A 13,883-nucleotide genomic window follows, 5' to 3' on the forward strand; every position below is an offset into this window, starting at 1 on the left:
GTCTGGAAAACCTCCTAAGACAGGGTATAAAGTGCCTGATAAGGTCAAAATCAGACAATGGAGTAGGCTGATGGTAGCAGAACCTCATGGAAGCAGTGGGAGCTCTAAAACTAACTTCAACTAACTCCAGGATCCAACCAAAGTTCATCAGGAAAACCCAATATGGTTAGACTTAGTAAAATATGGTCAAACAGTAAAGAATTGCTCTAATTTGTTCATTTTAAGTCCAAACTTGGAAATAAATCATCAATGGGCTAGGTAGGCATGGGGGTTCATGTCCATCTAGTTTTCACCCAAAAAAGGCCCAGAACACCGATCGCGATTGGTGTACCTCAGCACCAGATTTTGACAAAAACCTATCAAATCCCTTGTATACATCTTGTTCAAGTCACCAACCAAGTTTCAAGCCATTTGGACATCAAAAACTCATGAAAAGTTAGAGTCTAGTCCAAAACTCCCTTGTAACCCAGAATTGGGACCTGTAAACTCAAAAGTGGTTCAAATGAAACACAGAGTGGACCAAAATGACCCTCCAACTATCAGCAACCCACTCATGTGATCAAATCTAATTTTGGCCTTTGTATTACGATCGCGATCGGTGTACCTCAGCTCCAGAATTGGCTCAGATTTTAATCAGTCATAGCTCTAGTCTTCCTAGTCCCACTGGTGAAATATGGACAAGAATGGATGAAAATTGTTGAAGTTATGATCAGTTTTAACTTTTGAACTGTTTTTTTACTAAAAGTCTAAATGCGATTGATTGCGAAGGCAAAATCCTGAGAGCTTGTGATTCTCGTGACACAGAATGCCTCGCCAAAAGAAAGAAAGGCAGTGGACAACAATACCATATGAAGTGGAGGAGCTCTCTACAAATGAAAAGGCTCACATCTCGGATGAGATACTTGCTCAAATCCCTGCCCACATATTCATCTCGAAGTTTAAGGATGCTGATGGTGACTTGGTAAAGACAACTATCATGCCACGAGAGATATGGAACCTCCACCGAAGGCCGAAGGTGATAGAGGCAGTGCAAGCAGTACACTTGGAGCAGTTTTTCAGATTACAGCCATGGGGGACAGATTACATGAGGGCCCACGAGCTCATATTCTAGATACAATATGATGGGCAGGCAATGCTCACGGACAAGGATGGATCGAAGGTGAAAGTAAAGATCACAAGGAAATCATCAACGAAGCTTTACATTTCCTCCCAGGGAAACACAATTTGTTGGCGAAGACAAAGTCACTAGACAATGAGAAGGCATTCGTCAAAGCAAAGGGAAACAAATACAAATACAGTGACATGATATACGGAGAGCTGGAATTGCCAATGCGATTGATCTCCCAGCATTTCATAGTACAAAAGCCTCCTCGCTACACTGAGCCAATCCTGCACATTGCCGTAGTCATGGCTCTACCGATGGTCGAAAATAGAACCATTCGCTGCGACTATGGTTCTTACATTTTGGAAAACCTGATTGAAGCAAATATGAAAATCTCGGCAAAAAACAAAATCTACATGAACGTAGGGCCGATGCTAACCAGAATAGCATACTAGGCTTTGGGAATGATCGAAGATTTTCCAGTTGCCAGTTCTCAAACAGCCCTGATCCAGAAAGCCAAGCTAGTTGCTCATTTTGTAAGGACGACCCCTGGCGCGACATCATCACGCTCAGCAAAGGCCACCAACAAAAGCTCGAGTGATGAAGAAAAAACAGAGACAGAAGATGAAGGAAAATCTCAAGAGTCAAAAGATAAAGGGCCATCAGATCTTGAAGAAAGCGAGCAGGAAGACTCCACAAAGCCACTCGAGAGAAAAAGAGGGGAGAGAAGCGCAGTACCTCAATCGGACCTGCAAAAAGCATATGCGGAAGCTCAAAAAAGAGTCGAGGAAAGAAGAACAAAGTTAAGGGCTGACAGACATGCTAGAGCGGTTGCAACACAATAGGCACAAAAAAGAAGATTCGAAAGGGAGAGGCAAGAAAGAATAGATAATGCAACTCGCATACGCACGGAGATGCAAAGGTTAGAAGCAAAGCAAAAGGCTGCGAAAGTGGACATCTCTTCGCAGTCCACTGAAGGAACGAAAGAGAAAGACGCTGCTGATGAAACAAACCAGGCAGAGCAGTTAAAGAAGATCCAAAGAGAAAGGAATCTGGAAGCGCGACGGGCGGCGGATCTCACCCGCCAAAGAATCATCAGAATTTTAAAGAAAAGAAAAGCGGAAGCATCTACTTCGCAATAAGGGAAAGAGACTTCAAAAAAGAGGCATGCACGAAAAGAATCAAGCCCACCTCCTCCCTCGCCCAAATCACCTCCTCCCTTTCCCAAATCGCCGCCTCCCTCACCAAAATCTCCTCCTCCTCCCGCTACTCCATCGAACAAAAAATAGACAACTCCTCCCTCTTCAACCTCTCAAAAGTAATTTATACCTCCTACAGAAGCATTCGGATACACCGAAGCCTGCCAGGCAGGCTGGTTTTGATTGCAAAAAAACTCTAAGGGAATTGGAATGGCAATTCCTGTGTCAGCACGTGGTGCTAAGTGAAAAGGAAAGGCAGGTACAGGAGGCCCAACAAAAGCAAGCATCTGGGCAAGAGAAGTTAGAAAGCCTAAGAGCGCAAGTGGAACGCATAACGGAGGAGAGAGACCTTGAGCGACAACAGGCTCAGTCTCTCATCAAAGACTTGGTGGACGTCAGGACAGACTTGACAGCCAAAGAAAAGGAATGCCAAGAAGTGACGACAAGAGTACAGAGAGCAACGGAGCAGCTGGCCTACGAGAGCGTAGGATTTCAGAGGCTTAGCAGTTCATACAATACTGTCAAAGGCACTCTGACAACTTTGATGGCAAATCAAGAACCTGCGGGGGCATTGGTCTCCACATCTGACGATGCCACCACAGTGAACACTATAGCGGCACTAAAAGCAGAGCTAGAGTAAGAAAAGCTTCAAAGACAGCTGCTCGTATCAGGGATGGTGGCCCAGACGGCGGCAAATGAGCTAAAGCTAAAAGAAATGGAGCAGCAACTAGCTCAAGCCAGTGCCAAACTACAGATTCAGAAACAGATCGGTGACACGCTGCTAAAAGAAAAAGAAGATCTGCTTTTTCAACAACAAATCAAAGCAGACAAAACCCAGACTCAACCACAACTGCTGCCCAGACAACAAGTGCCAGATTTGCCTGGAACATCACACCAAGGGCAACAGGAGCATGAGTTTGAAGGGCCCGATCTGGATATAAGAGATGAGCTCAATGAGAGCATTCAGGACATGCCAGAGGGGCCAGCAAAGGAGTACATGCTCTATGAAAAGAAGATACCGGAGTTAGCAGCCATGGCATACTTACAACCAGAAAAGCAGGTGGAAGGATTTGGCCATGAGTACCTCCCGTTTCCTCTTCTATGCCATGAAGCAATTTTGTGGAAAGAAAAGATGCGGCCAGCCTTTCCACGAAACAAAGATGGGGGTTATGAAGGCATTGCACTAACAGCAGAAGAAGCTCAAATGCTTGTCGAAGTGGAGGCAGAAGTGGTTGGACAAAAGGTCATAGGATCTAACGAATTACCACAATGCTCCTCAACATATACAAATAGATCCTACATTCTACCCAGTCCCTCGAAGACGCACTTGGAAAGACTTTGCCACATGGAAGAGGTCAAGGCCGCAAAAGCTAAATTACCCGGTTTTGACAGCGCAGCAACCCCCTATGGTGGCCTACATGGTGAGCACATTGAATTCGACAGTCACATTGCTGCGGGATGTCCCCGACTTGGCGTGCCAAATGTTAGTAAAGATAGCCCGGATGATCGTCACCTGCATCCAGGTGTTTAAAGACACTGAAGGCGACGATCATCCGTGGAATCTGTTCTTGGAAGGACACAGAGACATCTGCTGGAATCTACAGGATTCCCTGCCATGACACATCTTGATGGCCATGTACTCCAGGCTAATGTACCTGCCATCACACTACTTGCAGACATTTGAAGAGGCCTTCATCACAGGATTCTTTGAAATGGATTCAAGGATTTTCCATCCTATGGCGACGGACCTCAAGGCAAGGTACGTAGCATACCAACACACCTTATCTGAAAATCCATTCAGACAGCATCAAGAAGCCCTAGAAGCCATTCTGCAAACAAAAAGTTTTTTAGCGACACTTGCTTCATTAGAGCCACATCAACGGCCAAAGCACTGAACATGCACGAGGGCGTGCAAGGATAAGGAAGGGGGGAGTGTTTGGCGGACGAAGCAACAAGCGGCCATTTCCAGAAGGATCATATTTTTCTGAGAAACCATTGTAAAATTCTTTTGTAAAGAAGCATCTCTAAGCCAGGAATTTGTCAAAGGATGTATGATTATTCTTATGGGAGCAATTGTATATTAGAGAGCCAGTTAGAAGTTTGGGAGCTTATGGCCGGACAAGCCATTTTGTAAAGACCTAATCTATAAAGGTCATTTTTTGTAAGAGAGGATGATCTTTTTTTAATGAAGAACTGAGAAGATAGTGTACGTTTGAGAGCTCCTTCTTGTTCAAACTTGTAATCTTCGCCATTGCGGCTACGGTAATCCAAATTCACATTTGATTATTGCATTGTGTTCCTCTCATCTTGCTCTTTCATTCAAGTGTAATCATTCAAGATTCGGTGTAGGTTTTCAACTACGAGTTTGAGGCCTTAAATCGTTGTTTTGAGTGTCTATATGCGTGTTTCATGTTGTTTTGACCCTAGGAGGAGATTTAGGGACCCTAAAACGACCCATTAGGATCACCTGTTCGCTGTTTTTGCTGACTTTGGGACGAACGATCGCGTTCATTGTACCTCTTCAGAATGCTGTGACAGTGATAGGACATGTTCCTGATAATCCCCTGTAGCTTCCCTTCAAGTTTCGTGCAATTTCGATATGATTTGCATGGTAAACGGGCGTGATGACTGGATAGCTGTGTAGGAGGACGTAGGCAGATTACTTGGCGGTAATGCGTTTGATTCGCTTGTAGAGTTAGTAGTTGCATCTCTTCGAGTTCACTTCATTAGGAATGACACCCTAGTGAGTTTCCATGCCTCATCCAAGTCGCTTCCCCTGTATTGATAAATATGTTGATGCTTGAGAGCTATGCTATGGACGTCCTTTGTGGCGACCCGCAAACAGACTCGGATCCTTTCTCCCTCCACCTCTAGTAGCCCTCTTTGAGGGGCCTTCATCCCCATTTTCTCTCCTGCGTTTTTCTTCAACAAGTGCCTTGTTTCCTCGACACTTTGCAATGTAGGCATGCACTGACAAGGCATCTACAGGTTCATTCCACCCAGTCTCAAGACGGATACAATCTCCTGCTTCATGTAAGACTTCTTTAGTCAACTTTCCCTTCATAGCTAACTCCATCGCAGATGGCCAGACATCTTCACCATCCTCACTCACGTCTTCAATAGATTTTGACCCTTTGAGCATGACTTGACCAGTCTTTAAGCCAAATGCTGCTGCTTTAACCATTGAGATAGCATGACTGGTTTCCATGTCCTCAACTAGCTTTTTCATCCCTCCTTTGCCAAAGTTGGTCACCAAGGGCTTCCCTGTTTCACTAAGATGTATCTTCCCTTCTTTGAAGAAGACAATATCTTTACCCAAGGCATCTTTGAAGCTTTCACAGTCCCTTCTTGGATGGTCTGGGCTATCACACCATATGCACCTATTTACAAATTCCTCTCTGTTCTGAGGTCTTTGACTTGATGACTATCCAGATGTTTGCCCCTTTTCTTCAAGCCTTGCTAGCTTTAATTTCAGCTCACATATGCCCTTCACAAGTTCTTCAAGCATAGACCCATCATCCTTAGAAGCTACAATAGAAGGTTTTGGATGCTTCTCAGTAATAGCAGGAACTGGAGCACCATTGTTCACCACCATCTTGTCTCTTCTGCGTTGTCTTTTTGCCAACAGGGAGACTGCATCTTGTACATCATTCCACCTTGTCTTCAAACCTTGCTGTGTATCTTTGTCTTCCAAGAGAAGTTCTAACTTTTCTTCAATTTCTTTGCCTGCTGCTTGTAGGAAAAGTTCTACCTTCTCCCTATTCAAGGAAGCTTGTTCAGTTTGTGGAGGAATCCCAAATCTCGAGCGAGATTTTCCGAGCAATCCCTAAACCGAGCAAGACTGGCCATGGCACACTATACAAAGCAAAAACCAAACAAGATTTTTTAGGTAACTTCAAGCACAAAAAAAATAATTTAAAACAAGATTACACCTAATTTTAATGGTAAAACGATCACATATTTATGACAAAAAAAACCCCTTGAACAAGGGTTTGGTAGAATGTTTCCTTTGATAGGCTAGAGCAATTGGAACCCATACAATGGCATGTTGATATTCCTCTTCTTGGAACTAGTGGCCCTCACATATTGGAAGTTCATTTATACCACCATTGATCCTTTTTGGGAATAGTGTCACCATGATTCCAATGGATATAAATCTCCTATTCCTACCTCCCTACATGTAGGACCACGAGAGTCACACTAAAAGAGTAAGGCGAGGAATAGAAGGAACAACATTGATAGAATTGGGAATTGGGCCTTTGTACAAGGCTCCAAAGCCTTCATTTTGAATAGTCTTCAAAAAAGAATCAATCATCCTAGTGTACTGAACCGGTGCCTTCATCTGACCATCCTCAATGATGACAGAGGAGGCATCCTTCCATCCCACCATCTGCATACTCCTCCGTACTGTTGAGATGTAGAGAGAAAGAGAGAGAGACGAGACAAGAGACACACCATATACGCTCCCAAAGACTGATTCATATTGAGGACAAGATACAAATATATAGGTGAGACCAATTTGAGTAGAGTGAGCCATATATAGCTCCAACACCCCCACTCAAACAAAGGTCTCTAGCTTTGGATGAAAAAACCCTTGGGGAGTTCAAGGGAAAAACCCAAGCCCCTATACAATGTGAAAATATAAACCAGCGATGATGATGTGAAAGTGAATTGTGCATCTATGTACAAATATTCAAGTGACTTAGAGATCACAATGTGCAAATGTGGAGTGTGCATAGTGCATGGTACCTAAAAGATTACAATGTCATATGTACAAAGCTATTACAATAGCAAAGAAGCTAATCTAGAAAGAGTGAGGTCGAAGCAACTCCAAGCTTCGAGTGCAAGAGGATGAAACGTGACTCGTTGAGGCCTGTGGTCAAAATGTCTGCAATCATCTGGTCACTTGGATAGTGTTCAACCATAATGGTTCCTTTGCGTACTTCATACCTGACATAATGATAATGGACAACAATGTGCTTTGACTTATTATGTTGAACATAGTCTTTTGCAAGACTAATAGCACTTTGGTTGTCACACCGCAAGGGTGTGCTAGAAAGAGGAGAGTGACCAATATCAACCAGCATTTGTCAAAGCCAAATCAACTCACGAGCTGCAAGTGATGCCGCAACATATTCTGACTTAGTCGTAGAAACTGCAACACAACGTTGTTTCTTGCTAGTCCAAGAAACAAGACAACCATTTATAACAAAGCAATTTCCACTAGTAGATCGCATAGATAAATGTGAGCTTGCCCAGTCTGCATCTGTGTAACCCAAAAGAGAAAGAGATTGCATAGAATCCTATGTGAGTTGTCGTCGATAGACTAAACCAAAATCTGTAGTGCCTTTCAAGTATTTCAACACACGCTTTGCAGCAGACCAATGCTTAAGAGAAGGACATGCAAGATGTTGTCCAAGATAATTAGCAGCAAACAGAATATCAGGACGAGTGTTCATGCCAACAAACTGAAGACATCCAATCAAGTTAGCATAAGGTTGATTTGTGACAAGTTGACCGCCATTGTCAGAAGTGTTCTTCGTAGAGCTCACAAGACAAGGTGTGTTGGCTGAATGTGCAGATTCCATACCAAATTTTTGAATAGTATCTGCAATAAACTTTGACTGTCGAAGGAATAAAATATCTATTGTACGGTTCCGTTGGATTTGAATGCCAAGACATGAGTGAATCTCTCCAAGATCCACCATATCAAATGCAGAAGACAATAACTTTTTCACTTGCTGAAGAAATCCCAAATCATTGTGAGTGGCATAAAATGGTAACCATCTTTTTGCAACATTTGTCAGCCTACTCAACGTCCTCTTCCTCATATGTGTTTATATTTTTCTACGCTATTAAGTTATCTAGAGTAAATTCCCCCTCTTCGTTTAACCTTTGTGGCGACACATACATTATACTCTTCCCAAAAATGTCACCTTAGTCATATATTTATATTACCACCCTATTCTTTTTTGCTTTGTGAATAGAATAAGCATACAATAACCAACTATATACCCCCAAACTTTCTTACCTCTTGTGAATTAGTAGTAGAAAAATAATATATCCCTCTTCCACCCCATATAGATAAATTCCCATGGAAATCAACTCTCCACTTGTCTTTACCAAAGATTATGGTCCCTCTCTAGGAGTCTTCTATGCCCCCTACATAGGTGGCCCAATATCTCTTAAGAATATACATATAGTTTCTCTCCTTTCAAAAAAGACTCCAATTGTATATTCTTTTCACAAGAAAATAATATTGGGCCCTCCTCTATTTGCTTAAGCATCATAGCCTTTTGAAAAAGCATGATTCCCCTTGTATGCATACAAGCAAAGGGCCCATACAAGAAGACTTGGAAGCAAAAGGTTCCCTAGCCTAGTGTGGACCTTCCAAACCGAATTCCTTGGTGCATGAGCGTGAAGAATAGTCCAAATTCATATCAAACATGTTGAGAAGGTAAATTTTGCCTTTTGAAGCATGTCATTCCGAGCTACAGGTAAAAAGTTATGGTCAAAATAGTGTAAATCTGTCAGATTCGCAGCAAAAGGGAACTGTAAATCAAGTAAATCAAGAGGGTGAGATCTTATTTTTCCCCTACTCATCTTCTAGAAGAGCAATGAGTGTTCAAGGTCACTTGCATGTGATGGGACCAACCTAAAGATGCTTTCTAAATGCCAAGACAGACAAGTTGAGATACCCCGCAGGAGCCACCCGTAGGGCCTCATGGTGGGGCCCACCTACATTATGCACCCCTATGGAGACTTCACGGTCTAAAATGATATTTTTGGTGAATAAATAGTCCGTTTTATGTCCAATATTCAATGAGTGGTCAAAGGACACTTAATTAGGTCTAATCACTTACTCTAATTAAGTGTAGCATAATCCCACTCCTACACAACTATAAATAGCCCCCCTTGGAGAGACTCAAGGACACACACCTATTTTTTTAACGTCATGTTGTTTCTTGATCAATAGTAGAGAAAACCCCAGCTCTCCCTCTTTCACATCCTCCCTCCTAACCCTCCTCTTTGGAGGAAGTGCAACTCTATTCTCCACTCTTTCCATTCTACAATCTCTTACTCCATCAACCCAATAAATCATTTGTAGCACCTCAATAACTTGTAAATACATCATGATCTCTCTCATGTTTTTGTTAATGATCATGAAATCATCTTCAAAACTTTCAAGTGTCGCAATTCGTGATGGTTAGCCAGCGTCTGTCCTCCCCTTAAAAGGTGTGCGAGAAATCAAGTAAGTGTTCTATTCTCAATTTACCATTGGTTTGTTTCTCCACACTTATTCAATTGGTCTAAAGAAATTTCTCACTCCAACTCTCTTTTGCTTCATTACATATGCATGTGGCTACCTCTCATGGTGATTTTATTTGTGTCACGGCATTGCATAGATGGAGATGAGCTCTCTATGCAAAGTGTGTTAGTTTTATGTAAGTGATTCTCTTGTGTGTTTGAGAGGCAAGTCTTGTGCGCATGATTTTTTGATGAGTGCTTGAGAGAGGAAGAGTTTGGATGTATTATGGGTATTCTTATGGGGAGAAGGTGAATGCTATTCCACAAATTGCATATTTCATTTTGATGCATGGCATTGGGTTGCATAATCGTTGATGGTGTTCAAGTATCCAAAGTGTATATAGAGTAAGGGGGTTTTCAAAGTGTGTTGCTTGAGTGGGTGAGAGCAAGTGTTATTTTGATTGGTTTCCTTCTCCACTCCCAAAAGAAGGTGGTGCCCCAAGTAGTGTGCGTACCTCTTTACGAACATTTTGTGAGGGTAGGCCCATTGGTTTGGGTTTAGAGGCCCCATTTCAAAAAGCTCGCCCTCATAAAGTGGTGTCCCCACGGAGGAACATATTTCCAAGTTACCTTTAAATTTTTTAGTGATGAACAATGGAGTTCCCATTTATCCATTTCACTTTGCACAACACATTAGAGTAAATGTTCACATAGATAGAAAAGTCTTTTTCCAGCAACGCATTGTTTTTATTTTTGGTGCAGAAAGACTCAGAGAAATACTGGCATCACCCAATCCAATTATACTTCCAATCATCAATTATGAAACTTCTTTTGATGTTCACGTTGTGAGCGGGATGAAAACACACACAGCGCCTCTATAACGACCCGACACACACTCTTGGGAAGATACACACACACACACACTAGGGGGCACCACTCGGCTTACACAACACACCTGGCCGAGACAGGGAACACACCTCTGGAGTGAGAGGAGAGAGACTATCCACTTGCCCACTCCACACAGACACACACACACACACACACACACCCAAAAAACTCAGCTCAAAAGAGGAGAATTTCTGATGTTTAGATACAAATGAGCTTGGGCCAACACCAATGGGGTAAACAACTCACACAATATGGGTAAAAGATACCAGATACAATCACAAACTGGAGCAGAAACTTCGCTCATAGGAGAAACTTACACAGCCAAAACAGCAGAAAAAGATGGAAGAATTTGGCAAAATGGACAGCGCCATCGCGTCCGGAACGGCCCAAAACCCCAGTCTACAATGTCAAAGTGCTCAAATCCGACCTCGGATGAGCAATTTACGGCCAAAACAGGCTCCAAAAACCCAAAAAACACACCTGCGGCTGTTCCTCCTCTCTTCTCCACATTTTTTCTGGTCTTCTCTCAGTTTTTTCAGTTCCCACACTTAGATTTATTACTTGGGCACCCTTGGACTTTTAGATGACCTCAAACGGACCCCGAACAGGCCAAAAACTGACCTCGCAGTGCATAGTTGTCACCTTTTTGCATCATTCGCACACCTGGCACTCAACTTTTTTCCAATAATGCATCTCGCCACCACGTGAAGTGGCCCCAAAAAAAGGTCCTCATGATGACCTTTCTGCATAATTCTCACAAGCAAACACCCACGTTGTGTCCGTCCTCATCCGCGTGCAAATATTGACCTCGTTCGCCCTCCTGACGCCACTAGATGCCATCTGACGCACCTGCTTACCTCATGTCGACGGCCCGCGGATAGCTTCCTCGAGAAGTTTTACGCGCTACCAACTCCTCCTTATTGTAGAAAAAACACACTGGTACTGGTAATATTGAAAATCGATGCATTATGTACACACTGTCCTACCTGTACACATGTGGGCCCCACATAACCACCTGGCTAAGGAAAATGGGCAATCCTTTATTTGATGCACCATGCATGTATATGTACATATGCGCAATCCCTTGCTCCAAAAAAATCCTGACATAATTTGCCCATCCCCTAGCCTGCTAGATCATTCATGATCAGCAGCAGCAAAGAGAGATATGAGACTCGCCGCATCACAGGTCTCCTCATCCCTCATAGACATCACTCGCTCTTCAGAAAACTCATCTTGCTCCACCATCATCAACCTGGCATGATACAACTTAAGACGCAATCCATTTACCCTTGACGTATGTAAAATACCATCCAGGTTAGCCAACTGATATGTACCATTCGGGAAACACTCCACTACCTTGAAAGGGCCTTCCCACTTAATTTGAAACTTCTTTTGGAAGGTGTTGTCCAGTTTGCTGTTGTAGCGCAAAACCAAGTCATGCTTCTTGATACCCTTACTTTTGACCTTTTCATTTATCTTTGCCAAAGCCTTATCCTGCATCTGCCCATAATGCTCCAATGCGCTCATCCTATCCAACTGGACCTCTTGTAACTGCAAGAGCCTCTCTTTGAATGCATCACTAGGCGGCCCAAGCAACTTTTCCAACATTTTGACCGCAGGCAACTCTACTTCCACAAGCAATAGTGCTTCTTTTCCATACACCAAATGAAATGGAGTAAACCCTGTACCTATCTTCACCGAAGTACGGTAAGCCCATAATGCACTAGGCAATTCCAAATCCCAATTCTTTCCTTGGTGCTCTGTCACTTTCGAAAGAATCTGTACCAACTCACCATTGAATCTTTCATTTAAGCCATTACACTGTGGGTAATAAGGAGTGGTATGCTGGTGCCTAATCTTCATCTTTGTGCATAAGAAGTCTAGCAGTTTAGCTCTAAATCCTGGCCCGTTATCTGAAAGTAGCTCTAATGGCACCCCAAACTTGCAACATATTTCATCATACACAAATTTTGCCACATCCTTTGCAGTGATCTGTTTTACTGATATAGCCTCTGCCCATCTAGAAAGATAGTCCACTGCCGTCAAAATATAGCTTTTGCCCCTGCTTGTGATAGGTAACGGGCCTATTGCATCAATCCCCCACTTTTCAAACACATCAAACGCCATAATGGTTTTTCGTAGCTCTGGCTTCAACACTCTCTTCCCAAATGCTTGACATCTATTGCAAGACCTACACCAATGGTGAACATCCTTGTGCAAACTAGGCCATACATACCCTTCTTGCAAGATCTTATGCAAGGTGATCTTTAGAGCAAAATGGCCGCCACATGCGCCTTCATGATCCTCTTCCAGCACTCTGTAAAGCTCCTCCCGCCAAGGTACACGTCTCAACACGAGATCAGCCCCTTTCATGTATAAGACATCACCAATCAATTTGTACCTGTATGCTCTACGCACAAAGCCATACTTCTTAGACTTCTGAATCTCCTTTGGAATGATTCCTGTTAGCAAAAACTCCTCTTCTTGAGCCAAACTTTCCCGGCCATGATAAAGAGGTAAATTGGTCCTCAACACGAATAGCTCCCCAATCATGCCTTGAGCTGCTTCATGTGCCTCTCCATTTAGAGCACGTTCAATTTGTCTGATGCTCCATGTTTCGAACGTTTTTAGCAGGCCTTTAATTCTGAAGCACATTCCCTTCAATGAGGTGTTCTTGCTCTTCCACACACCCAGCACTTGCTTCACCACTAACAAGGCATCACCTTTTATGCTCAACCTTCGAACCCCATGCTTCAAACAAATGTGTAATCCGGCTTCCAATGTAGCATATTCAGCCTCATTGTTACTATGCGCATCCAATTTGAACCCTCTCTTGCATACTAGCTTCCCCTCTGGATCATAAAGTGCTATACCCCCTGAAGCTGCATCGTGGCTCTTTCTGTATGAACCATCAAAGAACAACACATGTGCATTGCTGATATGTGGCACTTCTTCAACTACCTTTCTCACCACCTCTTCCTTAACAATAAGGGGATTTTCCTTGTAGGTCAACAAATCAGCTAGGGTAGCCCTTGTACTATCTTCCACTAGAAAAGAGAACTCAAACTCTTGCAGCTCAATTACCCATTTCTTCACCACATTTGACATGTTAATACCATTAATTAACTGTGGCAAAAAGGCATAACTCGTCAAGAAAACAAAAGGCCGTGGTAGCAAGTAATGACGAAATCGTCGACAAGCAAATATTACACTGGCCATCACTAGCTCTACTTCCGATAACTTTTTCTCCGCTACCAACTTCACTCGGCTTGCACAATACACTGGCCTCATATAATGGCTGCCCTTCCCCTTTTGCAATAGCATGGCTCCAATGGCATCATCCCCTACTGATGGATTTACATAAAAAACTTTCTCCCAATCAGGAGCCTGCATGGCTGACAACCCCCCTAACACCTCTTTCACCTCTTGAAACACTTCTTCACACT

General features: G+C 43.1%; 1 pseudogene; it reads right to left on the reverse strand.

Moving 5' to 3' along the window:
* Window positions 1–6,496: 6,496 nt before the first annotated feature.
* Window positions 6,497–13,883, reverse strand: part of LOC147431622 (mitochondrial adenine nucleotide transporter ADNT1-like) — a 58,915-nt pseudogene continuing 51,528 nt past the window's right edge.

Source organism: Adiantum capillus-veneris, chromosome 21 (genome assembly GCF_014529385.1).
Source record: "Adiantum capillus-veneris isolate H3 chromosome 21, ASM1452938v2, whole genome shotgun sequence".
In the NCBI taxonomy this organism is placed as follows: domain Eukaryota; kingdom Viridiplantae; phylum Streptophyta; class Polypodiopsida; order Polypodiales; family Pteridaceae; genus Adiantum; species Adiantum capillus-veneris.